The sequence below is a fragment of the Bison bison genome, unplaced genomic scaffold (assembly GCF_000754665.1).
Source record: "Bison bison bison isolate TAMUID 2011002044 unplaced genomic scaffold, Bison_UMD1.0 scf7180017864145, whole genome shotgun sequence".
Taxonomy (NCBI): Eukaryota; Metazoa; Chordata; class Mammalia; order Artiodactyla; family Bovidae; genus Bison; species Bison bison.
In genome coordinates this window covers 8,727,894-8,754,078 of record NW_011494717.1, presented here as the reverse complement: position 1 = coordinate 8,754,078, position 26,185 = coordinate 8,727,894, and the positions used below count along the sequence as shown (strand labels likewise).

The 26,185-nt window shown below is 43.3% G+C and overlaps 1 protein-coding gene across 2 annotated transcripts in view; it reads right to left on the bottom strand.

The window, feature by feature from the left end:
- DPYSL5 (dihydropyrimidinase-like 5) overlaps positions 1–26,185 on the bottom strand; it is an 89,504-nt gene that overhangs the window by 53,776 nt on the left and 9,543 nt on the right. The window contains exon 1 of one of the 2 annotated variants that reach the window (XM_010840603.1): positions 23,208–23,299. The exons of the other annotated variant lie outside the window; for it this stretch is intronic. The gene's annotated coding sequence lies outside the window, so the exon portion shown is untranslated. Of the gene's footprint in view, positions 1–23,207; positions 23,300–26,185 lie in introns of those variants that run through there. 2 annotated transcript variants of the gene reach the window in all.

The following is a 26,185-nucleotide window of genomic DNA, read 5'->3' as shown; positions in this document are numbered from 1 at the left end:
AAGAACATCAACAAAAAACCTGTAGCTAAAATCAGAATTAATGACGAAAGACTGAACATTTTCCCTGCTAAACTGGGAATAAGCCAAGGATGTCTACTCTTACCACTATTATTCAATAGAGAAAGTCCTAGCTAGCAATATGACAAAAGAAAATGAGATGAAAGACACAGCAATTGAAAAATTAAAAAGTTGTTCTTATTTGCAGGTGACGTGATAGGGGCTATGCAGAAAATCCCAAAGAATCTACAAAAAAATCTACTAGAACAAATAAGTGAATTCAGCAAGGTCACAAGGTATAAGATCAACATAGAAAAAGCTATTGTTTTTCTATATACTAGCAATGAACACATAGATGCTCAAGAAAATTGAAATACTTAGGCACAAATCTAAGAATGCATATAGGATTTGTATGCTGAAAAGTACAAAATGCTGGTGAAAGAAATCAAAGATCTAAATAAGTGGAGAGACATTCTATGTTCATGGATTGGAAGGCTTAACATAGAAAAGGTGTCGATTCTCCCCTAATTGATACACATGTCTCAGGTTGATTTGGGCAACTCTCTTGACTATTCGGTATCTGAATAGAAACTATTTTCATTTAGATTTAGAAAATATAAATCTGACCAAGCAGAGGGAGATATACCTCCCTCCCACAGTGACACTGCAACGTCATTGTGGGCTCAAAGAAAGCCGACATTTTTACTCAGTAAACTTATTCTTAAGGATCCAATCAATTGTCCCCTCTTCTAAGAAGCTGTCCCTGACTCCCTCAGTACCTTCACTGACTTCATGGCACTGGAATCTGTCTCCACCTCTGCACTAAGTCCTCAAAGTCAAAGGCATAGCAGTGAGCACTGTATCTGCCCAATCCTCACCCCCAGCATCCAGTACAGGAAATTCAAACTGCGGAAAAAAAAAAGAAAAGAATGAATGGCCGCCTCTATTGATACTTGTGCACCCAACAATCAAATGGTTTAAAGCAGTAGGCCAATTCCACGTTTGTTGTCTGGGACATTTGGCAACTCTGTATATAGGATAATGCTCAACTTTGATCCCTCTTCCAATGCAGCACATCACTGTGAACAGAGCAAAGAAAGCAACACACTATCTCTCATCCTCATCATTTTATTTTGCTTGCCAGCAGCCAAGGTACAGGAAGCCTGTGTCCCAGGATGAAAAGGTCTTACAATCTGCTGAAGGAATAACTCTTGCAAGGGAATAAGTCAGCTAGTTGGAGAGCTTAGCCTGCTCTCCTGAACTCACTTGGCTAGGCAGTTGTTTTTTGTTTGTTTTGTTTTTTTGTCAAATTGACCAGGCTGGAGTGCATGGAATCTCCACACCAAGAAAGTTTACAGTCTGAATTCAGCTTAGACTGTCAGGTCCTTCTGCTGTTAGGAGAGGCTGGTCCACTGGGGTCTGCTGCTAGGAGATGCTGGGAAATAAGACAGGTGGCTGGGAGTAAGCCTCCTTTCCTTACATTGTTTCCCATGAACATCTGGCCCCTGCCAGGCATCCTTCTGACCTTTGGGGAGAAGGGATCCCTCCCCTAGTGTGGAAGGAACTGGGTAGAGAGAGTGGGGAGGAATCGGGGAGGCCAGAGGGGCCAGAGGGGAGACCGGGACTGTCACAACAAGCCTGTTGTCTGAAGCTGGAATAAAGCTGACATACGTCAGGAGAACTTTTGTCCTAAAATCTAAAAACTGGAATTTTAATTTAATACACAATAATCAGGAAATGAATTTGGTTCTTAGGTGATGGACAAAACCTTTCTGGCCGAAGGAAGCCCAGAAAGCCTTCAGAGATGCAATCTCTTTCTTCCAAGGCCAGAAGTGACCACAAAAGGAGAGATGCAAGTTCTCAGCGAGAAATAATGGTGATAAGACACATACAATCCTCTGTGCAAATATATAATCCTCACCTTTAAAAAGAACTTTAAGTAAGTTATGAAATTTAAGAAATTTATGCTGGGAAATTGCTGCCCAGTCATTATGTCAGCATGGTAAATGAGAATATTGATTTGCTTATTAATCCACAGCACATACTCATGGCACACACCTGGAGGGTGGAGACCCTGGAAGAGTGATGTGATAATGATTTACCGGGGTTTCTTGTCTGAGCTGTGATGCTGGAATCATCATAAGCCAAGGGCGTCTTCTTCAATAGTAACAGTAGTAACAAGGCTCTTAGTAAGCTAACACCCTGTGCCTGGAATTTAATTCACACAGCAGCCCCAAGAAGTAAGAACAAGGCGGGAGGTATTAGCCCTATTTTAAGAGAAGGAAACAGACGTTTTGAAATAACAGCTAACCCATCAGAGCTCATACAACTCCAGGGTCTGGGACTTACAGGGAAGGTTATCAGAGTTACTCTGGGTAGAAGAGTTTCAGATGATTTTTATGTTCTTGACAGTTTTTTATATTTTTCAAATTTTATACATTAAACTTGTATTACCTTTTAAAATCTAAAAAGTTGTGTTAAGAAGGTTTTTTAAGCTACAAAGAAGCCAGAAAGAATCCAACTTGATGCTTCACTAATGTCCAGTGGGCTCAGTCCCTCCCTCTGCCATCCTCTATGTGAGGAGATGAAAAAAAGACCTGCTCCTAACAGCTGTACCTGAATCCTTCTCTAGAACACTTGGGCTGCCACCATGACTCACCTTATCATTTTCCACTTCTTTGTTGGAAATCCCTGAAGGCTAACCAGGCTCTGAAGAGGTTGGGTACCTGCAAATCTGGGGAGTCCTGCAGCCTCTCTGGTTGGGGGATCCCATTCACAGAAGCCTGCTTTAGTCCTGGAACTCCGGACTGGACTGGACTCCTAGGACTACCTTAGAGGAAACTCATTCTCAGAATTTAGAGGATTCTAATAATGATCTTAACAATTAGCAAACATCTATATACTGGACCCTTCCCAATGCCCACCATATACATTATCTTATTTGATTCTTACAATGCCCTGAGATAGATACTCTTATTGCCCCCAGTTTTACCATAAAGAAACGGATGCTTAGAAAAGTTAAAGGAACTTCTTCAAAGTCACACAGCTAGTTTATAACAGAGTAGGGTTTGAAAGCCAGTCAATCATTTTTAGAGCAGTTATGAACTGAATGCTTGTGTCCTCCCAAAATTTATGTGCTGAAGTTCTAACTTCCAGAGTGGCTATATTAGAAGATGAGGCCTTTAAGGAAGTTTTTAAGGATAAATGAAGCCATAAGGGTGGAGCCCTGATCAAATAGGATTAGTGTCCTCGTAAGATGAAACATCAGAGAGCTCCCCCTCTCTCCCCTACCCACTTTCACCCCCATAAACTGTGCTTATGCCCAGAAGAAAGGTCATGTGAGGACACAGCTAGAAGGCAGCCAGAAAGAGTCCTCACCAGAAACCAAGCCTGTAAATAATGGCTTCAGTGTAAATAGTGGCCCGACTGATAGGTCTGATTGGCACAGAACTGTCAGCTCCCTCCAACCCTCTGGCAGACTTACAGCTTCAGATTGGGGGGGTGTAGTCATCACAGCTACCTGAAAATCTTCAGTGTTTTGGGGGTTACCAAGCCTTGGAACACTCCAGTCCTAGACTGGTGTGTTGGATAATAATATAGCACAGTTGCTTAAAGTTCCCTGCCCAAGGTGTTTGGGGAGAATATCTTTTTAAAATGAATATTTGTGTGCATGAAAATATTCTATAACTTCATTCCTCCCCAGTGTCAAGCACTGGAGACAACTCTGAAAGGACACAGGCCTTGCTCTCAAGAAACCCAGTCTTGGGACCTCCCTGGTGGTCCGGTGGCAAACACTTCATGCTCTTGAGTTCTGTCCCTGGTCAGGGAACTAGATCCCACATGCTACAACTAAAACCCAGCACAGCCAAATAAGTAAATAGTATTTAAAAAAAAAAAAAAAGAAAGAAACTCAGTCTAGTGAGTGAGAGAGACACAAATAATTGCATTACCAAGTGCTAAAGTGTCAAGGGGACATTTTTTGCCTAAAGACCTTAAATCTAACTTGATTTAGATTAGGTGTCTCTCACCAGGTACCAGATGCCAGAGCTGTGGCTGGGTGAGACCAGCAGGTTGGTGATGGGAGGAGTGTCTTTTGTTACACCAGTGGCCTCCCACACATTTCCACATTTCCAAATGGTCTGCATCACCAAGATGTCTCATTCCTCCTGATCCCCCCTTGTTGTTGACTTGTGTGATGGTTGACATTCATTATGCTTCTCACCTCCTCCAGTAACCTCATTAGCACCTCATTCCTAGAGTTTTTCCTGCTAGTCTTTGCTAAAAGAAAGACATACTGGCATCTTTTCCCACAGTGTCCCTGCTGTCTGTGCGTGTACCACGTGTGTATGTACATAACAAAGTGAGGGTGTGTGTGAATGGGGAGATACCTCGGACCTCCTAGGAGAGTCCCCCTAAAGAGAAAGGATTTGAACACAGTTATTGAAACTCATGCTTTTAAACAGTGCAAATACTACAGGCCATGATGGTCTTTCCCTCTTCTCTAGTGGGGCAGCATATTCAGAGAACATCCTTATCAATGGTCATGGTCAAAAAGGTCAGGATTGGTTTTACTCATTTATGATGCTTTGAGTCACTGATTTGATTCTAAAACCTGACTCTTTGTGACCCTATGGACTGTGGCCTGCCAGGCTCCTCTATCCATGGGATTCTCCAGGTAAGAATACTGGAGTGAGTTGCCATACCCTCCTCCAGGGGATCTTCCTGACCCAGGGATTGAACCCTCTTATGTCTTGTGCATTGGCAGGTGGGTTCTTTACCACTAGCACCAACCTGGGAAGCCCCATAACTGCATATATAGAACCAGTCTGGCCCACTGGCTTATTACACGCTGTGGACTGAATGTTTAGGCTCACCTCTCCCACATTCATATTTTGAAGCCTTAATCCCAACGTAATGGTATTTGGAGCTGGGGTCTTTGGGAGCTACTTAGGTCATGACGATCTTGTAGTTTCCTAATAAGAAGACACACAAGAGATCTCTCTTTCTGCCATATGAAGACACAGAGAGAAGACTGTCCACAAGCAAGAAACTCTCTCACCAGGAACTGAACTGGCTGGCACATTGATCTATCTTGGACTCCTCGGCCTTCAGAGCTATGAGGAAGGAGTTTCCGTTGCTCAAGGCACCCAGTCTCTGGTATTCTTATTATAGCAGCTCAAGCTGACTAAGATACCACATTAGATAGCAATAAACATTATAGTCAAATCATCATTAAGTAACAACTGGGCCTTAAAATACACCTCCTTTAAAGATTTCTGGTTATATCCTACACTCCCATGGGTTTAACCAAAAACTGATCATCCAGCTCTTCTGTCTATTCAAACAAAAACATTCAAATCACATCTCTGTCCTCCCAGGAAGAAATGGGGGAAAACACCAGATAGTTAAATACTATTAGAAAAAATAATTCAGGGGTATGAAATTCTAGAGCTGCACAGATTCATCAAGTGGACCCTGACTTTCTCTCCAGTGCTGGACTTTACCAACAGGGACCTTGAATCGCAGGGAACCAGTCCAGGACTAAAGGGGGGTGTTTTGCTACAAATATCAGAGATCTTAAGAATCTTACAGTATATTCAGGGAAGCAATGATGCCTTCCTCAGAAAGACAGTGGATATCTCCAATATGCAAAGATTTATCCAAGTGTACACAGCTCATATCTCCCCAGTTTCCTGGCCCTTATGTTCTTGAACCAGTAGTGGGTCAGAGTTAAGGTGATGTGCTGGCTGGGGAAAGAGGGACTTCTGGGTGGGGAGGGAAAATGCTATGAGCTGGGAGCCGAGTCTTAAGAAAGCTTCTTCGTGTTTAAAATGGTAACAATTATTGCTATCTGCTCTCCCACAACCGTCTTGCGGGATGACAGTAAATTTCCTGCACTGCCCACCTTCCTGCCATTTTTACTGTCATTGAGCAGCTCCAGCAAAGAAATGCATGGTTGGGTGAGGGGTGCGGGGGCACTTTGCCAAGTGGACAGTCAAGGTTACAGCAGCTCTGCTTCTCATTCATGAAATGCACACACCCTACACTCCTAGAAGGTGCACAGTGTAAGTCCTGCCAAGGAAATGCCAACCCCAACGCTGCGTTTGGAATTGCCTGCTTCTGTCAACACCTTCCACAGTTCCCCGAGCCTGCAGGGAGGTGTGAGACAAGGAGAGCAGCAGTCTGTCCAGCACAGCTGCCTCCTGCCAGCCGCTCAGCCGGTGGAAGCTGAGCGGCTCCAGCTCTCAGCACAAACGTCCGAGCCAAAAGACACCGAAAAGGGACACTTCTTACAGGAAGACCTTGAAACTAACCCAACAGGTATTGGTTTAAGATGTATATTCCCTCTTAACAGGCATTGGTTGAAGACTCACATTTCCCCTTTGGGTAGAATCCACAGGAAACCATGTGATCTTTAGAGACAATTGGTCAATGTGATAGCCAGTAATATACAAGAGCTACACAACTGCCCTGTGACATGAAGGTCCTGTGCATTTAAGCTGACCCTAAGAACAACCTGGGGTGGAAGCTGGAAGGGCGGTGAAGCCACTCAGGTCATGGGGGACATGCTGAACAGCAATGGCTGGTCCCTTGCTCCAAGCTGATAACATTTGTTATAGGATCAAAAGGTAATATAAGTTAGGGGTTTGGGAAAGAAAAGAAAACCATGCAGCTATTTTTCTTCTTCTGATCAGCACATGGGGAAGAGAAACAGAGTAATGAGAGAGCCATCCCTGGAGGGGTGTTTGTGCTCAGTGCATCCTGGGATGATTCCGAAAGAGGATTCTCTTGGCGTTGAAAAATGAGAACAAATTAATGATTCAACACAGCATAAAAACCAAAAAGGGAAGTTTGAGGTGAGTGGGAAACAGCTAAGTGTTTACATTAATAAATTTGATTTTTAAAAAAAGTAAATTGCTTTCTACATAGTAAAGCACCAAACAATTCTTGACTAATATTAAAGTGCAGTGTAATTTTATAACTAATTCTTAACTGGCTTTATAAATTCTTGAGTAGATCTTAAACAATTTTATAACCTACGTGTAAGGTATTAATATAAATAATAATGACACAAACACCAGTGAACTCAGCATCGTCATTACCATTCATCCTGGTACCTCCTTCATCCCAGCTCACATCCCCCTCCTCAGAGGTAACTACTCTAGTGGATTTGTATGAACTAATGACTAATAACAATTAAGTGACAAATAACAAAAAAAGGACAAGATCACAGATGTTCCCACCCCATGACTACCTCTCCCCATATCCCACAGTCATGCTTCACCTACTTCTGACTGCTTCCTTTACCACCTAGTTCTCTGCTTGAAGCAGAAATCAGAGAACCTCCACTATGCTAATAACAAAGGAGTGAGGCATTTCAGGGCTTCCCAGGTGGCTCAGTGGGTAAAGAATCTGCCTGTAATGCAGGAGATTCAGGAGAAGTGGGTCCGATTCCTGGGTCAGGAAGATTCCCGGAGGGTATGGTAACCCACTTGAGTATTCCTGCCTAGAAAATTTCACGGACAGAGGAGCCTGGCAGGCTCCAGCCCATGGGGTCACAAAGAGTTGGACATGACTGAAGTGACTGAGCATGCACACATGGGGCATTTTAACATCATCCAAAGGCCCACTGGACCATTCCTCTGAGTTGTCCCAAGGCAGCATCAATCAGTTCAAAACCAACTGCACTGTCCCCATCACCCATCCAGAAATATGGGACTTCTCCTGGATTCCTCTCCAACCTAGGCCAGTATCAGAAGGGCTGGTGTGCACCTCGGAGCTTTGTGAGAAATATTTTGCGGGATTCTGGAAGTAGAAGCCAACCATGGGGAGAAGAACTGGGAAAGGTAAAAGGGCAGGTCCTCCATCTCTCATCTGGGGCTCATCAAAGACTAGTGGGGACCTGGAGGCTGGGTCCTCCAGGCCTGGACAGGAAGAAGAGCTAGTGAGGCTGAGGGGTAGCCAGGGAGGGCAGAGGCTAGAGTGGTTATGGCCGATGTTACCCCCCTCCCTTCAGCCGAGACACAGTGGATCCTGCATCCAATAGCAACACACTCTTTCTGCATCTAACTGGCCAGGCAGGAAGTTGCTAACACCCCAGGGGCTCTATAACCCAAGGGCTGAGCAGGATCTAGGTTCTGGGTGGCAGGTGCCAGCTGGCCCAGGATGTTTGTAACTGGGGACCATGAAGCATCTGCATCTGGAATACTGCCACCACCTTGGTCACCATGTTGTAGAGAAGGTAGTGTGGGACAGGTAGGACAGGACAGGGCAAGACTACAGGTGAGAGCCCAGCACCAGGGCAGCCTCTTCAGTAAGCAGTCTGTCAAGTGATGGATGTGAATGTGGTGACCGAGGAAGGGCTTGCTCCTGAGAAAGTGTGAATTACCAGCTTAGACCAGGAAGGTGCCATGAGTGGAGCCCAAGGGCGAGCCTGGCTTCTGGGAAGGCATATATGAATCCACCAGGGGTGAGTCCTTAACAAGCTAAGATCAAGTAAGTGCTTTTAATCCCATAGGTTCATCAGCCCAGCCTGGCCCTGTGGGGTGGGCTTACTGATCAAGCACCATGAGGGCAAAAGTGAAATTCCAAAGGATTAGCCATGAGAGGGTGGTAAGAAATGGAGCTGCAGGCCACTTGTTCAACGAGATTAGCTACGAGAATTGAGCAGTTGTTAGAAGGCAAAGCCGAGTGCGCATGTGAGTGTGTGTATTGCTGATCCAGGATGGGCTTCTCCATGTGCCTGCTGTGAGCATTCTGGCCTGGCATGACCAGTCTTTGCATTTGGGCAACAACCCAGCTCCTTTTAGGCACCCACTGACTCACTGAGGTCAGGCAGCTCATGTGAGATCCTGGGAGGATGAACACCAGCAAACACCAGTAAGTATATGTAAAATCTCCCTTCCATGAGCCCAGCTGCTCCAGGGCCCTGGAAGAAGGGCAGAGGAAGGGGTGCACACACTGGAGACATGACTTCCTGCCTCCTGATTGAGGCTTTAGCCAGAGAACACCTGGTTTTTCACAACCAGTAGAGTCACCACTGCCACTGCCACCCTCCGGCTCTGGTCGGCCCTCTCCAGCAGATTCCTCAGCCCTGCTGTGCTGTCCATGCTCTCTCCAGCTGTCTCCAGTCCCCAGAAATAATTCCATCAGCTCCCGTGGAAGGACAGCAGCTGCAGCTTAAGGGTGTCCAGTGGCCCACAGAGTGGCTGCTGCCTAGAACGCCAGCCAAATGGCAGAGAGGGCCAGGTCCATGGCCAGAAGAAGGGGGCAGTGCGTTTCTCACTGAGACCAAGATTCTCAGATGGTGGATGGGAAAGACAAACAGAGCAAAGGAATGAGTTTTCCCAACTGTAACAGCATCACAGACCTGGGCTACCCGATAAAGTCTGGATTTTGCAAACAAATAGAGCAGGAAAATAAAAATGCTTTTTTCTCTTTTAAATTGAAAATGAGTATGAACTAACCACAGCCACATACAATGTCTTGAAAACAATATAATTGAAGAAAAGAAGGAAAGAAGCAAGACACATAGAGTAAGGTCACTTAATATCCAAAAACAGGCAAAAATGATTTATAGGCATATAGTAGTAGAATCCTTCCCAAGTGGCACTAGCGATGAAGAATCCACCTGCCAATGCAGGACATGCAGGAGATGCTAGTTCTATCCCTGGGTGGGGAAGAACTCCTGGAGAAGGGGCTGTATATGGAGACAACCACAAGCTTTCTTGAGAGCTATAAATACTCTAGTCTTTTACTAGGGTGGGAACTAAGACGATTTAAATTATTCTTTAAACTGTCCATGTATTTTCTGTGCTCTTCTGGATGTATCTCACAAAATATTTAAAAATTAAAAAAAAAAAACTGAACTGCATGCTAGTACACAAAAATGATATATCAAGCATTATTACAACTGGGTGAAAATATACATACAAAAAATAGACCAGATGAAAATAAACAACAAGGTTTGTTATGGGATTACCCGTGATTTTCCCCTTCTAATTTTTCAAATTTTCTATATAATATCATATTAATTTTATAATGAAAAATAAATGATAATTTAAAACAACATCCTTCTATATTGTTTGAAAAAAAATTGACATAAGGTGAAAAAGTTCCTCTTTTTAGGAAGGCTTGCCATCAACCTGCCACCTTCTGCCACCTAAAGCCTAAAATGACCAGGCTTTAGGACAAACCAATCTCCTCCTTTATTTTGACTCTTAAGTAGATTCAGAAGGACATATACTTCTTTTCTCTGACTCCTTTAAAGAGGAGTCAGATATTCCATCTTGAGCTTAAAATGTGCTTCCAGCCCTCTCTCCCAAATGTGATGCTTTTACCAGCCACTGAATTACACCATTAGTGCTTCCGCTCAATCAATGAGCTCGCCTCTCCCATGCCTGCTTCTGCCAGCTGCCTTCTCATGGACCCAACTCATCAGCATCATGAGGCAAATGGATATTTCTACCCAATCCAGAATTCCTGGAGCCTGAGAAGAAAATCTCATCAGTGTTTGTGAACATGAGTGACTAATGGAATCCAACTTTGCAGAGATGGGCACAGTAGGGTGGGTGAGCCCCCGCAAGCTTACCAACTGCCGGAGACTAGCTCACATGGGTGAAACAGCTGGGCACTTGCGGGAAGCACCTTGCACTAGGAATGTTGGGCCAAGTGGGCATACTTAGGGGGCTAAAAGAAAGGACTAGGGCTGAACATGACCAACTTCCCCTTGACGGGGGCAGTGATCCCCTTGATTGTGTCCTCATTTCAGAGACCTGTTTAAGGGACCAGCAACTGAGACTGAGCGCGACACAAACGAGGCTGGGAGGGTATGAAGAAGAGATGGAGTCGGGAATGGATAGAGCAGTGCCACAAGTACCAAATTTGGGTTTGTCCCTCTGGCTGTGTGACTGTGGGCACATCCTTCACTGCTCCAAGCCCCTCTTCCCAGCTGTAAAGTGGCGATCAGCACCACCCACACGCCAGCGCTATTAAGCTCTTTTTGTGTCAGGCTCACACACAATTTCATATAAATCTTACAACAACCCTATGAGGTCATTAAACATTATCATCCCCATTTTATGGCGCAGGAAATTGGGTTGGAATTCAAATGGACTAGACTGGAGTGCCTTGAAAGCAAAGCCTATACCTTATTTTATCCTTCCCAGGGCTTGGGACGCAGAGTGGGCTCATTAAAAGTCAGTTGAAGGAAAGCAGGAGGACTGGTCATACGAGATAGTGGTGGGAAAGCATTTTACAAGTACGAAGTGTTAGCCACAGGAACCAGCTGCTAGCGGTGGCAAGGAAGGGTCTCAAAAGAGAGTTCTGTGATGGTTGTGAGGGTGTTTGGTGCAAGCCTAGGGGCAGAAGAACAAAGCAGGCATTCTTTGGGATGAAAAAAATGACAAGAGGCAGAAGCAAGCAAGGATGGGCTGGGAATGGCACTTGGGGAACTGCCTTGGGGCCAAGAGGTTAGGTGGGAATGAGGAAGCAGCTTGGAGAGCCAGGGTGTGAAGTCACAGAGAGGCTCTGGCTTCTGAACGAGATCTGGGGGGTCTGGGGGGCCCTGAAGCCTTCAGAGAAGGATGCCAAATACAGTTGGGGGATAGAACCATGATGTGGGGGCTGGTCTTCCTGCTTCTTACCAGTCACAGGCTAAATGGAGGCTAGGAGAACAGCGACAGTGGTGGTGACTTTGGCATGAGGATGCAGTAGGTTAATTACAAGATGCTCACAGAATAGAAAAGGAAGGAGCAGAGCTCGGAAAGGACCAAATGCTGGGTCTCTGGAGGAAAAGGCAAACAGAGTGGGGACGACAGTAAGAATGGCAGCCTGGGCAGACAGAGCGAGCAGAGAGCTGTGGACAGATGGAGCCCAGCTGTCAGGGCACGCCCGTGCTTTGTGGAAACACACTAATAAACAGTGATTTACGCCGCTCTCTCCAGGAATCTCTTAGATCAGTCAGAAGATGGCCGCTGACCCAACCACCCAAGGTAAGGAGGTGGAGGAGCCCAGAGTGTGAGTTTATATTTACTGAGTGCTGATGCTGGCAAAGATTGAAGGCAGAAGGAGAAGAGGGTGACAGAGGATGAGATGGTTGGATGGAATCACCGATTCAGTGGACATGAACTTGGGCAAATTCTGGGAGATGGCGAAGGACAGGGAAGCCTGGCATGCAGCAGTCCATGGGGTTGCAAAGGGTCGGACATGACTTGGTGACTGAACAGCAACAATAGTACTATGTGTCAGGGGCCGTGAAGGCTCTTAACACGGGGCATTTAATTAAAACAATGTCACACTTGTCCTTGGAGGTGATAGGCTACCTCCCTAGACAGACTGGAGGGGATGATTAGCCTAGGTGACACAGCTTCATGGAAAGGAATTGGAGTAGGGGTAAATCTACACCGAAAAATACTAGAATCAAAAGGTGTGGGCCATGCTAATGGGCTAACAGTTTTATTCACTTGTGTGTTGAACTTTTAGGAGACACGGCAAACAAAACACTCTACTCAAACAGTGTCCATTCTACCCATTAACTCTGTTTTTTATCCTCTTTTCTCCAAACCCACCCCCTGAGTCCAGGCCCTTGTCAGCTACCTGGATAGGACATCATTGTTACCAGGATACTTCTAATTGGTCCCCCAGCCACGTCACAGGGGCAGGCTTAGCACCTGCTAAATAGTACTGTATTAAAGTGCCAGATGCTGAACCCCACCCCCCAATCCTAGAGCTCACAAGTCGGTAGTGAAAAGAAATTCATAAATGGATAATTTCAATATGAGTTAAGAGGATAGCTGTGTCAGTGCCGGGAGGGGCAGGAAGCACTTAACACTGACTGGGATAAAGGACTGCTTCTCAGAGGACGTGCCCTTGAGGGGAGTCTTGATAGTTAATTAGGAGTTCACTAGCAAGGTGGGGGAGAAGACAAGCATGTGTATTCCAAACAGCAGCAGAGAGGTGCATTTGGGATGATTTATATATGTGATGTATGAGGAAGAAGAAGAGGCAAAGCCCGGATCATCCACCATCTGGTGGGCTATGCCAAGAGGGTGGACTAGATGCTGAGGGCAGCAGGAAGGCTTGCTGATATGGAAAGCAAGGAAGTGACATCATTATATTTGCATTTTATATAAAAAATAAAAGTATAAAATAGAAATATAGAAAGATACTTTTATAAATTTTTTGATAGGTTAAGCTTTTCTTAGCATAATTCAAAGCCAGAGACTATAAAACATAAGATTGATATGGATATGACTAAAATAATAAAAAAAACTGTGTTGCAGCAAAAGATATCATGATAAATACAAATAAAAGCTGGTTATGCCATGTTTGCCACATATAACCAAGGATACCTATAATACATAGGAGCACTTATAAATCTTAAGAGAAAGATAAGTATTCCAGTATAAAAACATAGGCAAAGGATATGAATAGGTAACCCACAGGAGTGGGGGGAATCCAGACAGCTAAAAAGCAGATGATGCTCATTTTTATTAATAATCACAGAAATGTGAATTAAAACAATGAAATCACATTTTCACTTACTATAATGGCACAAATAAGAGAGAACAATGCCCAGAACAAATGAGAAAAGCATGCATTCAGACAGCAGTTCAAACTGGTACAATTTTACCAGAAGGAAATCTGAACATATATATGAAAACTTGAAATGTGCATTCCACATCCAAAAACTTCTTCTATGAAAATAATTGGACCATCACACAAAAATGTATTATGTGGGTATTTCATTGCATTGTTTTTACAATAGCAAATATTTTAAGAACAAGCTGAAGGTCTGTCAATATGAGGACTGTTTAAATAAATAATGGCATATTCACACAACAGAAGGCTATGCAGCTATTGTAAAGGATTGTGTAGATCTCTAAACACTGACAGGGGAGGTTGTCTATGATCCAGCGTTAAGTGAAGAAAAGTAGGTTATAGAACAGGACCATGGTTACTTGTGTATTTACATATAAATGAAATTTCATATATATATATATGAAATCTCATGTATAAATATTCATATATATGTACATAAACTCACACATAATAAGTTTTTTGCATAAAACACTATTAACTGCTGGAGTCTTGGAGAAAGAGAATTGTATCAGGACTCAATCTCTCTGTACTATTTGATTATAAATTTTTTAAAATAAAAAATTAGCTGTGGAATCGATGAAAGCCCTGGTCAAGGGGGCAGTAGCACCGGAGGAAGTCTGTGCCAGGGCAGGCAATCTGTGAGCAAGTCAACATCTCTTGTACATTTATTCAACTACCATTCATCAGTACAGTATCTCGTGGCTTATGGGTTTGCTCTGCTCAGATGTCTCAATGGCCCTTCAAATTCATCGCATCTAAAACTCATCACACTCTTGTTGGCACCTGGCTCCTCTCCCAGTGTCCCCCATCTCAGTGAAAGACACCCCATCTGGGACCAAGCCAGCATTCGGGGCAGCATCTTCAGGGAGGTGAGCAGATGGGGGCCACCTCCACAGGCAATAGTGGATGGCCCCCTTCTTTCATTCTTTTCACCTGGGCCCCAGACAAGACAGCATCTTTTCAAATGGCTGCAAAATAGGAGCTGAACACCCTCTCTAACCCAGCCCATCTGGCTGCTGCCTTTCTTGAATGAACAGTTGGAGAGAGAGAGTGATGGATTGTTTGGGGTTCAAAAGCTTTTCCTGGTGGCTGAGTCTGAAAAAGTAGAGATACCTTCATTCACTTAAACAAAAAAAGGTAATGAGCTTTTCCTTCAGTCCTTGCTGGGCTGCAGAGCACCTGCTGAGTAACTGCCAACATAAGGAATGAATAAGTCTATATCTCTGAAAGCAAATAAATGGGAGTAATGGAAGTCTGGTTGTCTGCCCATCTAATTCACCCTGAATGCCAGCATTTCCTCTTTTTCTTGTTCACCTGCTCCTACTAGAAAAGAGGAGGGATTGGAACAGATGATTCCCCCGTCTCCTTCCCAGAAGGCTTGGCCAGATTCCCTAGGTTCCCGGTCCCTGGCTACCTCTGGGGACTAAAGACTGGAACTGAACATACTAAGGCACCCGGTTAGGATACCTGGCTCGGGACAAGCCCTGACTGTGTGCTTCACCTCTTCTGCTGCTGGAGGTCAGAACCCCAGATTCCACATTAGGTACTCAATGCCCTGTACCCAAGTCTGGCTTGGTCAAGGGCCCGCTATCTCATTCCCAGTAGGTTGGCACATTCATCCTTCTTGTTGCCTATCACCTTGTCTGGGAGTTGGAGCCTGCTCATCTGCATCTGAAGCCCCTCCATCTGTTGGTACACTCCTGCCACCAACTGCCTCCTCTCACCACCTATGCCTACACTCTGGTCACTGTGCTCTACCTGCTGTTTTCTGCCATGTGCCTGGGTTTCCTGCCAGCGGTGGCAACTAAGCCGGAGGTAACTACTGTTCTTGTGCTCCAGAGTGCACGTGCCCCAACTAGAGTCTGTGTCCCACCACAAAGATCCCATGTGCTGCAACTAAGACCCGATGTGGCCAAATAAATAAATAATTTTTTTTTAATGAGCAAAAGATTTGAAAAGACACATCACAAAGAAGGTACAGATGGCAAATAAACACATGAAAAGATGTCAACATCATTGATTATCAGGGAAATGCAAATTAAAACCACAATGAAATATCATTGCCCATTAAAAAGGCCAATAATATTAAGGTTTTTATATTATTTGCAACTCTTTGCGACCCCATGGACTATACAATTCATGAAATTCTCCAGGTCAGAATACTGGAGTGGGTAGCCTTTCCCTTCTCCAGGGGATCTTTCCAACCCAGGGATTGAGCCCAGGTCTCCCACGTTGCAGGCGGATTCTTTGCCAGCTGAGCCACCAAGGAAGCCCAAGAATACTGGAGTGGGTAGCCTATCCCTTTTCCAGTGGATCTTTCTGACCCAGGAATTGAACCGGGGTCTCCTGCATTGCAGGAGGATTCTTTACCAGCTGAGCTATCAGGGAAGCCCATGATGAAATATCATTGCCCACTATAAAGACCAATAAGTATGAAGGCTAGAATGGATATGGAACAACTGGAACTCTTGTACATTGCTGGTGGAAATTTAAAATGGTGCAGCTCTTTTGGAAAATATTTTGGCAATTTCTTATAAAGTTAACATAGTACTCAGCAAGCCCACTTTGTAGGTAATTGCCCAAGAGATAAAAAGATATGTGCACACAAAGACTTATCCTTGTAGTAACTTTTTTCATTGTAGCCCCAAACTGGAAACAACCGTAGTGTCTACTAGGAGGTGAGTGGACAAACAAATTGTGAATACACTACTAGTTCCAAATAAAACTAACAATAATAAAGAAACTAACTCCCAGAGAATGGAAGAAAATTCTGAATATAAAGAATTGCTACAACTCTGTAATAAAAAGACATAACCCAGTTTAAAAATAGGGAAAGGATGTGAATCAATATCTCTCCAAAGAAGATACATGAATGGCTAATAAACACATGAACAGATGTTCATTTAGCCATCAGGCTATGCAAACCAAAACAACAGTGCAATACCACTTCACACCCACTAGAATGATTATAATAAAAAAGACGGATAATCAGAAGTGTTGGCAAGGATGTGGAGAGCAATTGGAACCCTCATACACAGCAGTAGAAATGTAAAGTGATGCACTGCTTTAGAAAACAATCTGGCGATTCTTCAAAAAGTTAAAGAATCACCCTACAACCCAGAAACTCCACTCTAAGTTTATACCCAAGAGAAACGAAAAGATATGTCCACACAAAAAATTACACACAAGAATGCATATAGCAGCATTATGTTTACAAATCCGTGCATTGGGACATTATTTAGCAATAAAAAGAGAAGAAATATTGATTCATGATACAACACGGGTGAACCTTGAAAACACCATGCTTAGTGAAAGCAGTACTCATACTGGAGTACATACAGAAACCACTTGTAATTTATGGGCTGTATGAACACCGCCCATGAGACTGGATTTGAGCCGTGGGCTATCATTTGTGTGCCCAATCCATAGATTTAGTAGGGTTTCTCAGTCTTGGCATAACTGAAATTTGGGGCTGGTTAATTGTTTGTTGTAGGGACTACCATATGCACTATAGGATATTTAGCAGTACTCTTGGCCTCTACCCACTAATGCCAGTGGTACCTGCACAGTTGTGACAACTAAAAATGTCTCCAGACATTGCCATATGGCCCCTAAAGGGGCAAACTCTCGCATGGTAATGAGTGAGTATGTGAGTGAGTCACTCAGTCATGTCCGACTCTTTGTGACCCCATGGACTGCCCCCTGCTTGGCTCCTCTGTCCATGGAATTCTCCAGGCTAGAATACTGGAGTGGGTTGCCATTTCCTTCTCCACTCCCATGGTAGAGAAACACAGATCTGCAATGATAGCACATCACTGGTTGGGGAGGAGAGGGGAAGGGGATTCAATAGAAAGAGGCACAAGGGGGGACTTGCCTGGCGGACCAGTGATTAGACTCCTTGCTTCCAATGCAGAGGGCATGGGTTTAATCCATGGCGTGGAACTACATGAGCCCACATGCCAGGCAGTGTGGCTAAAAAAGTATATATATATATATATATATATATATATATATATATATGGCATAAGGAAACTTTGGGTGGTAATAGAAATATTCCATACTTCAATTTAGTAGTAATTATTCAGGTACATAAATATGTCTTAAACGAACGTTAAAAATGGTTGTGTCCATTGCATATAAATTACACCTCAGCAAAGTTAACCTAAAAGCAACAAAACACATTAAAAAAGAGGACTGCTAAAGGGAACTCAGAAAAAGAAGAGATGTAATTTAGTAGGAATTATATTTAATGCCAAGCTTCCTGGCAGTTCAAGTAACTGGGGAAATGGTTTGGGAGGGAAGGTGAAAACTCTTCTTATTATTGAATAAAAGGGCAGCTCTGATTCACCCACCAGGAAAGGCACTTTGAATCCCCAATAATTTCTTGCTCCCCTCTATCTAATGGAACAGTCAAAAGAAGGCTTCAGTCAGAATGTTTTAGAGAAAGCAGTTCTGTTCTCTATGTAGATAATTCTAGAAGGAATTTATTGGATTACTCTGAGGAAAATAAGCATAGATGTATTTGACTGCAGTTTTGCAGAAGGTGCAGAAATATTTTCCCAGTGGCCATTTTTAATATAGAGCAAACATCAATAAAAGGCTGGGGAAATACTATTAAATTTTAACTTAGCAATGACATTTCTTTGGAGGTTAAAGTGATATAGTCCAATTATAAATTTACATCTGGTGCTCTAACCTACACTAAAAAGAGAATACAAATATATATTGGACATCCTCCAACTGGTAATGGTAAGGAAGATGTCTAAATATTGCTCCTCTAGTTAGGTCATTCCATCCCCAGCCATCCCTAAGGCAAGGTCATGCTCCTCACCTCCCTCCCCTCAGCTTATTGTTGCAAAATTAAAGAACACTACCCTCGTGGCTTAAATGGTAAAGAATCTGCCTGCAATGTGGGAAACCTGGGTTCAATCCCTGGGTTGGGAAGATCCCCTGGAGGAGGGATGGAAACCCACTTCATTATTCCTGCCTGAAGAATCCCATGGATGGAGGAGCCTGGTGGTCTATAACCCATAGAGTTGAAAAGAGTCGGGGATTACTGAGTGACTAACACACACATATACTGCTGCTGCTGCTAAGTCGCTTCAGTTGTGTCTGACTCTGTGTGACCCCATAGACAGCAGCCCACCAGGCTCCCCTGTCCCTGGGATTCTCCAGGCAAGAACACTGGAGTGGGTTGCCATTTTCTTCTCCAATGCGTGAAAGTGAAAAGTGAAAGTGAAGTCGCTCAAAAAGTGAAAGTGAAGTCGCTCAGTCGTATCTGACCCTCAGCGACCCCATGGACTGCAGCCTTCCAGGCTCCTTCGTCCATGGGATTTTCCAGGCAAGAGTACTGGAGTGAGGTGCCATTGCCTTCTCCGACACATAGACCACAATCAGGAAAAAACCAGGCATGTCTTCTCTGACCACAATTATTGAATGATGTTTGCAATTTCCTAAAAAATGCGAATAAGATAATTAAATCCTCAAGATAAACATGGGAAAAGAGGTAAGCTGTGCTATGATTACATAACTAGAATCATACAATCTATGTGGTACCCAGGTGGCGCTAGTGGTAAAGAATCTGCCTGCCAATGCACAGGATTTAAGAGATGCAGGTTCAGCCCCTGGGTTGGGAAGATCCCCTGGAGAAGGAAATGGCAACCCACTCCAGTATTCTTGCCTGGAGAATCTCATGGGCAGAGGAGCTTGGAGAGTTATAGTCCATGGGGTCACAGAGAGTCAGACACGACTGATGTGACTTCACACACATACTATGATTGTATACCTAGAATGTCTAAGAAAATTGGTAAGATAACCAATTATAAGGCAGATATAATAAAAGTAAAATATTATTTCCTGTGCTAGTAGGCAGCCAGCTAGAAATAGAAATAAGAAAAAATATTGTGTTCACAGTAGTGAAAAACACTGGAAAACACTTAAACATAAAAAAAAAGACTAAGAATAGTTGAGAAAAGGCAAATCTAAATATAAAGTATTTTACTTGTTTGTATCTATTTGTTTAGAGGCTGCCCAGTGTTGAGGGTGGGAATGAGAGTAAATACAGATGGGCATGAATTTTTTAGGGGTGATAGAAATTTTCTAAAATTAAACTGTCTGATGGTGGTGTAACTCTTTAAATACACTAATAACCAGTGAATTGTACACTTAAAATGTGTGAATTTTATTACATGCAAGTTATATCTCAATATGAATTCACACAAAAAGAGACCAAGAATAAAAAAACTAAGGCACAGATTCCTATAGGACTTCTCAAAGTACATAAAATAGGATCTAAACAAAATGAAACAAATACATTCTCAGACAGGAAAAGCTAATATTATAAAATGTCAATTCTCCACAAAGTGATAGATAAATGTAACAACATTCCCATTAGAATTCCCAAAGGGTTTATTTTGAAATGGATAATGGAATTGAGTCAAAAAATTGTGAAAAGAAATACTAAGGGGTAGATAAAGGACTTCACTGGAATAATAAAAGATACTATATGAAATTACTGTAATTAAAGCTGTATGGTATCAGCATATGATGAGACAGATAAGTGGAACAGAGTAAGGTGCTTGGTAGCAGGTTTCAATTAAATCCAACAAAAGAGATATTTCACTTCAGCAGGGGGAAAATGATTTACTTGATAATAGATGGGGCTGGCATCATTGGCTATTTGTCTGGAAGAAAATTAAGCAGGCTCCCTACCTTACAGCGTATATCCAAATCTGTAATCCATCTGGTTTTAATTTAAATGTAAAATATTAAGCAGTTAAAAATATTAAAAGAAAGGCCAGGAAAATACATGTACAACCTAGTGGCAGGGGAGACCTTTTACATCAATCTAGAAACCAAGAAGCCATGAAAATCGCATTTCTGATTTTATAAAAATTTTTAAACATGATATTATAGAAAATGATATAATTTGATATAGAAATGATACAGAAATAAAGTCAATAAGCAGTAAATAGCCTGAGAAAACATGTGGAATGCATATGACAGCTATAACTCTTACAAATTGATAAGCAAAATACAACCAAGAGAAACATAGCCACAGGACATGGATAAGTGAAAAAGAAGAGCAAATCTAAATGACCAGCAACATAAAATAAGATGTTCAACCTCACCAGTAATCAAGGAGATGTAAATAAAAGCCACAATAAGGCATCATTTCACATTCATTAGAACTGGCAAAAAATCCAGGGTGATACCTGATGTTGGCAGGACTTGGGGGCAGAGGGTGCAGGCTGGGAGAGCTCAGACAGACATTGTTGATAGAAATGTAAATTATTACATGCTTTTGGGAAACAGTCTGAAAGCCTCTATTAAAATTTTAAAAAGATCTCTGACTTAGCAACTTCACTCATAGGGTTCCATCCATAGAAATAAAAGCTCAAGAACGCAAGGAGACATGTACAGAAAGTCCACTGCAGCGTGGCTGGTAGGGTGAAACTAGAAAACTGGAAACAAATTGAATACCCACCAGTGCGGAATGGAGGAAAAACCTGTGGTACGCTCCCAAGGAAAACTGTGTCTCTACTTACAACACGTCTGACACTAACCACCGGAAGTTAGTGCAGGCTCCCCAGGCTAAGGGCTCAGTCCCATCAGATTGTCCCCAACTGCAGACGCCAGTCCCCTGTCCTGGGTTGTCACCTGTACTTCCAACCATCCAAATATAAATCTGGGGTTCCCACAATGCCCTCCTCAAGCTTGTTAATTCACTAGAACAGCTCACAAACCTCAGAGAAACACTTAACTTACAACTAAGTATTCTTGCCTGGAGAATCCCCATGGACAAAGGAGCCTTTCGGGCTGCAAGCTCATGAGGTCACAAAGAATCGGACACGACTGAGGAACTAACCATAGCACAGCAGAGCACTGAATATAACTTCAGTTCCGTCCAGTTCCGTTCAGTCGCTCAGTCGTGTCCGACTCTTTGCGACCCCATGAATCGCAGCACGCCAGGGCTCCCTGTCCATCACCATCTCCCGGAGTTCACTCAAACTCACGTCCATCGAGTAGGTGATGCCATCCAGCCATCTCATCCTCTGTCACCCCCTTCTCCTGCTGCCCCCAATGCCTCCCAGCATCAGAGTCTTTTCCAATGAGTCGACTCTTCGCATGAGGTGGCCAAAGTACTGGAGTTTCAGCTTTACCATCATTCCTTCCAAAGAACACCCAGGGCTGATCTCCTTTAGAATGGACTGGTTGGATATAACTTAGGAACAGCCAAATGGAAGACACGCACAGGGCCAGGTCTGGGGAAGGGATTTGGAGCTTGCATACCCTCTCTGGTGTACCACCCTCCCAGCACCTCAGTGCATTCAGCGATATGGAAGTTCTCTAAACTCCTATGGGTTTTTATGGAGGTTCCATTACCAAGGCATGAGTGAATAAATCATTGGGCATTGGTGATTAACTCAGTCTCCAGCTCCTTTTCCTCTCTCTTGAAGTGGGGTGAGGGCTGAGGGGTGGGACTGAAAGTTCCAGCTATCAATCACCTAGTTGGTTCCCTTGACAACCAGCTCCCAGCCTCAGAGATACCTTATTAGCATAAACTCAGGTAAGGCTGAAAGGGGCTTATTACGAATAACAAGACACTCCTCTCACCCCAATCACTCAGAAAATTAAGAGTTTTATGAACTCTGTGCCAACTAAGAATGACAACCAAATATTCTTATTATACCACAATATCATATTATCCATGCCATAGAATATCACGCAGTTTTTAAAGTTAGATCTATACCAATCGGCTTAAAGGGTCTTCCAAGATGTAATAAGACAAGCTGTATAGATGATATATTTTACCAATAAAAATTATGTATCCATGATATCTACACATATACATAAACATAAAAGGATCCTCTTATAAAATGAACAAAGGTGAAAAATACCTAGGTATATATATTAATATGGACTTCCCAGGTGGCACTAGTGGTAAAGAGCTTGCCTGCCAATGCAGAAGACCTAAGTCAGGGTTTGATCCCTGGGTTGGGAAGATCCCCTGGAGAAGGAAATGGCAACCTGCTCCAGTATTCTTTCCCGGAGAATCCCACGGACAGAGGACCCTGGTGGGCTACAGTCCATAGGGTCACAAAGATTGGACATGACTGAAATGACTTAGCACACAGGCACGTATATGTTTATACACAGTAATGTATAAGGAATGAAATATGAGTGAAAACATGAGGGTGAGGAGGTGGTATTTAATTGGAGAAGAGGAAGAGAGAGGAAATGGGGGAGGGGAGAGTCTAATTTTTAATTAAGAAAGGAAAAAATGTCAACAATGAAAACTGAACAGGGACTTCCCTGGTGGCCCAGTGGTTAAGAACCCGCCTTCCAATGCAGGGGACGTGGGTTCAATCCTTGGTCTAGGAACTAAGATTCCACATGTGGTGGGGGAGGGAGGCGTGGGGCGGTGGGGCAGTGGGGAGCAAAGACTCAGAAAGATAATGATAAAAGAGCAGTGGGTTCATGGCGGGTAAAATGGATGAAGAAAACATGGACTAGAAACAGGGATACAGGAAAGCTGTGAATTACTTTTCCATGCTGTTTAAAAATTACCATTAACGTAGTGGCTTAAAACAATGCCTATTTATTACCTCACTTTCTGTGGGTCAGGAGTCCTAAGTTCTTGGCTTAGAGCTTCACAGGCTACAGTCAAGGTGTTGGACAGGCTGGGCCCTCATCTGGAGGCCTGCTGGGGAAGAACGCAATTGCAAGCTCACTCAGGTTGACACAATTCATTTCCTTATGGTCACAGGCTTCTAGCTAGAGGCCACTCAGCTCCCAGAGGCTACATAATTTTTTGCCAAGTGGGCCTTCCTGGCACAGCCACTTACTCATCAAGTCATGTCTCTAGAGCAAGTCTGCTTGCAAGATGGGGTCTTAAATCATGTAACAGTCGTGGAATGATATCCCCATCATGTTGACTGTGTTCTTTTGGTTAAAAGCAAGTCACAGGAAGAGAACACACCAAGGTGTGAACTCAGGAGTCTGCCTTTATGGTCCTTACAGAGAAAACATGCCCACAGGTAACCAGAATGCAAAGCAGAATGGAATGAACCGTCTACACAAGGGAACTAATTCTGTAGGCGGATGCAGTGGTCTCTTAGCCTGTCACTAGAGGCCAAAGAGTATCAGAAACTGCACTGACACAGCTCACTGGACTTAAATTGCCCTGGAGGTTTTCCTCTGTGAAATGATTAAGTGTTGTCTATGGTTCTTTTTAGCCCTAATATCCTATGCTGACACCTGGCCCACTGCAGTGGTGGTGTTTTTTAGTCACTAAGTTGTGCCCGACTTTTTCACAACCCCAAGGACTGTAGCCCACCAGGTTCTTTCTGTTCCATGGGATTTTCCAGGCAAGAATACTGAAGTGGGTTGCCACACCTTTCTCCAGGGAATCTTCCCCACCCAGGGATCGAACCTATGACTCCTGCATTGGCAGGCACGTTCTTTACCGCTGAGCCACCAGGGAAGCCCATATGTATATATCTGACATGTGTGTTAGTTGCTCAGTTCTGTCTGACTCTTTGCAACCCCATGGACTGTAGCCCACCAGGCTTCTCTGTCTATGGAATTGTCCAGGCAAGAATACTGGAATGGATTGCCATTCCCTTCTCTAGAGGAACTTCCCAGCCCAGGGATCGAACCCTGGTCTCCTGCATTGTAGGCAGGTTCTTTACCGTTTGAGCTACAGGGAAGTCCACATATTTGTATACACATACATTTTACATAGATGGCAACATGCATTTAATATTGGTCTGCCTGCTTTCTTCCTATTCAGTGATATATACTAGAGGTTGTTCTTTATCAGATCAGAAATTATCTGCCTTGGGACTTTCCTGGTAGTTCAGTGGTTCAGACTCTGCCTTTCCGATACAGGGGACATGGATCTGATCCTTGGTCAGGGAACGAAGATCCCACATATGGAGGGACAAAAAATTTCTTTGTAAGGATGGATCATGATGTATTTAATTAGCTCTCCAATTTTGAGAATTTACGTTGGGTCTAAGTTTTTTGTTGTTGTTGTTAGTACTAATAATGCTGCAACAATATCCTTTCCTATATTTCATTGTGCACATACACTTGCACATCTTTAGGATAAATTCCCAGAAGCGGTATTGCTGGATTAAAGGCTGTAAGCCATTCTCGTTTTGATAGATGGTGCTGCAAGTCTGCTAGTTTGAGTTGGGAAGGAATCACGATGGTCTCGGCAGCAGCACAGTATGGCTGGCACAGACCATCTGAGCTGCCAGATAGAATCTAGTCTCCACTCCTCACTGAACAGAGGAGGGAACTGAGCCTTTGTGGCTGAACTTCTCGGGTGCTCTCTACTCCCTCTGCACCAGCCATCATGTTGTCCAGCCTATTCACTTGACAAGCATGTACTTTGACAAGATTGTTATATATCTTTATGTATCTAAAAGCACCTAACTTGAGCATCCAGAGAATACATTAGCTCCACTTACTGAGTACTTACAATGTGACTCCCAGGCTCCCTGTATATTTTCCCCTGAGTCCTCCTCATAAACCTATGATCTTTAAATCACAAGGTAACTGAGGCTTGGGAAGATCAAGTGACTTTGTCTAAGGTCTCTCGTGTCTAGAAAGTAGAGTCGGGATTCAAACTCCATCTCTCTCCCATGTGCAAGCTCCTTCCTGGAAATTGCACTGTTCCTTGCAGGCACTCAGGAAATACGTGAGAGGAAGTTTGAGCCCACCTCCAATAACAGTTCAGTGCAATTTAAGTCCAGTTATTGGGTTTTGAGTAAACCTCTCACTTGCCAGGCTATTCCAACAGTCATTTCTGGGTCCTGGCTATTTGCACTCTACTGGCAGATATTTAGAATTTAACAAAGTATTGGATGCCTATAACAACTGTTTCATCTCTTCTCAACTTGGTGACCATTTGATTTCTTCCACAATGGCCAATTTTTGGTGCTATCTGCTATTTAAAAGATAATACAATTTTATAAAATTTATTAGTAAAATTGGCTTTACTTGGAGTCCTTTGTCTTCCAAATTATTATACAGGTATTGTTTGTAAAATGATTGATTACCTCTACATTGACACAAATTCTTACATTAATCCTACCTTTACACAAATTCTTTGATAAACAACTTGCCAGCTAAGACTAATTAGAAGGTATTCTCTGATCAGGGAATTCTGTGACATGTATTATCCATTTCAAGGAATTAAATGCATTTATGCATTTCTCCCAGAGAAGGCAATGGCACCCCACTCCAGTACTCTTGCCTGGAAAATCCCATGGACAGAGGAGCCTGGTGGGCTGCCGTCTCTGGGGTCGCACAGAGTCGGACACGACTGAAGCGACTTAGCAGCAGCAGCAGCATGCATTTCTCCCCATGTGAAAACTATCCGGTATTATGACTAAAATTGCATCTCCCACACCACTCCCTTTTTTTTTTAAAGGGAATCTTGATTCTCAAAAACGTATTATCAGTTGGGTAATAAAAAATCATGTATGTGATGTTCACAATGATGTAAACCCTACCTAAAAATTTTTAAATCGACCATAATCTAAATATTCATAAGTAAACACTCAAATATAGC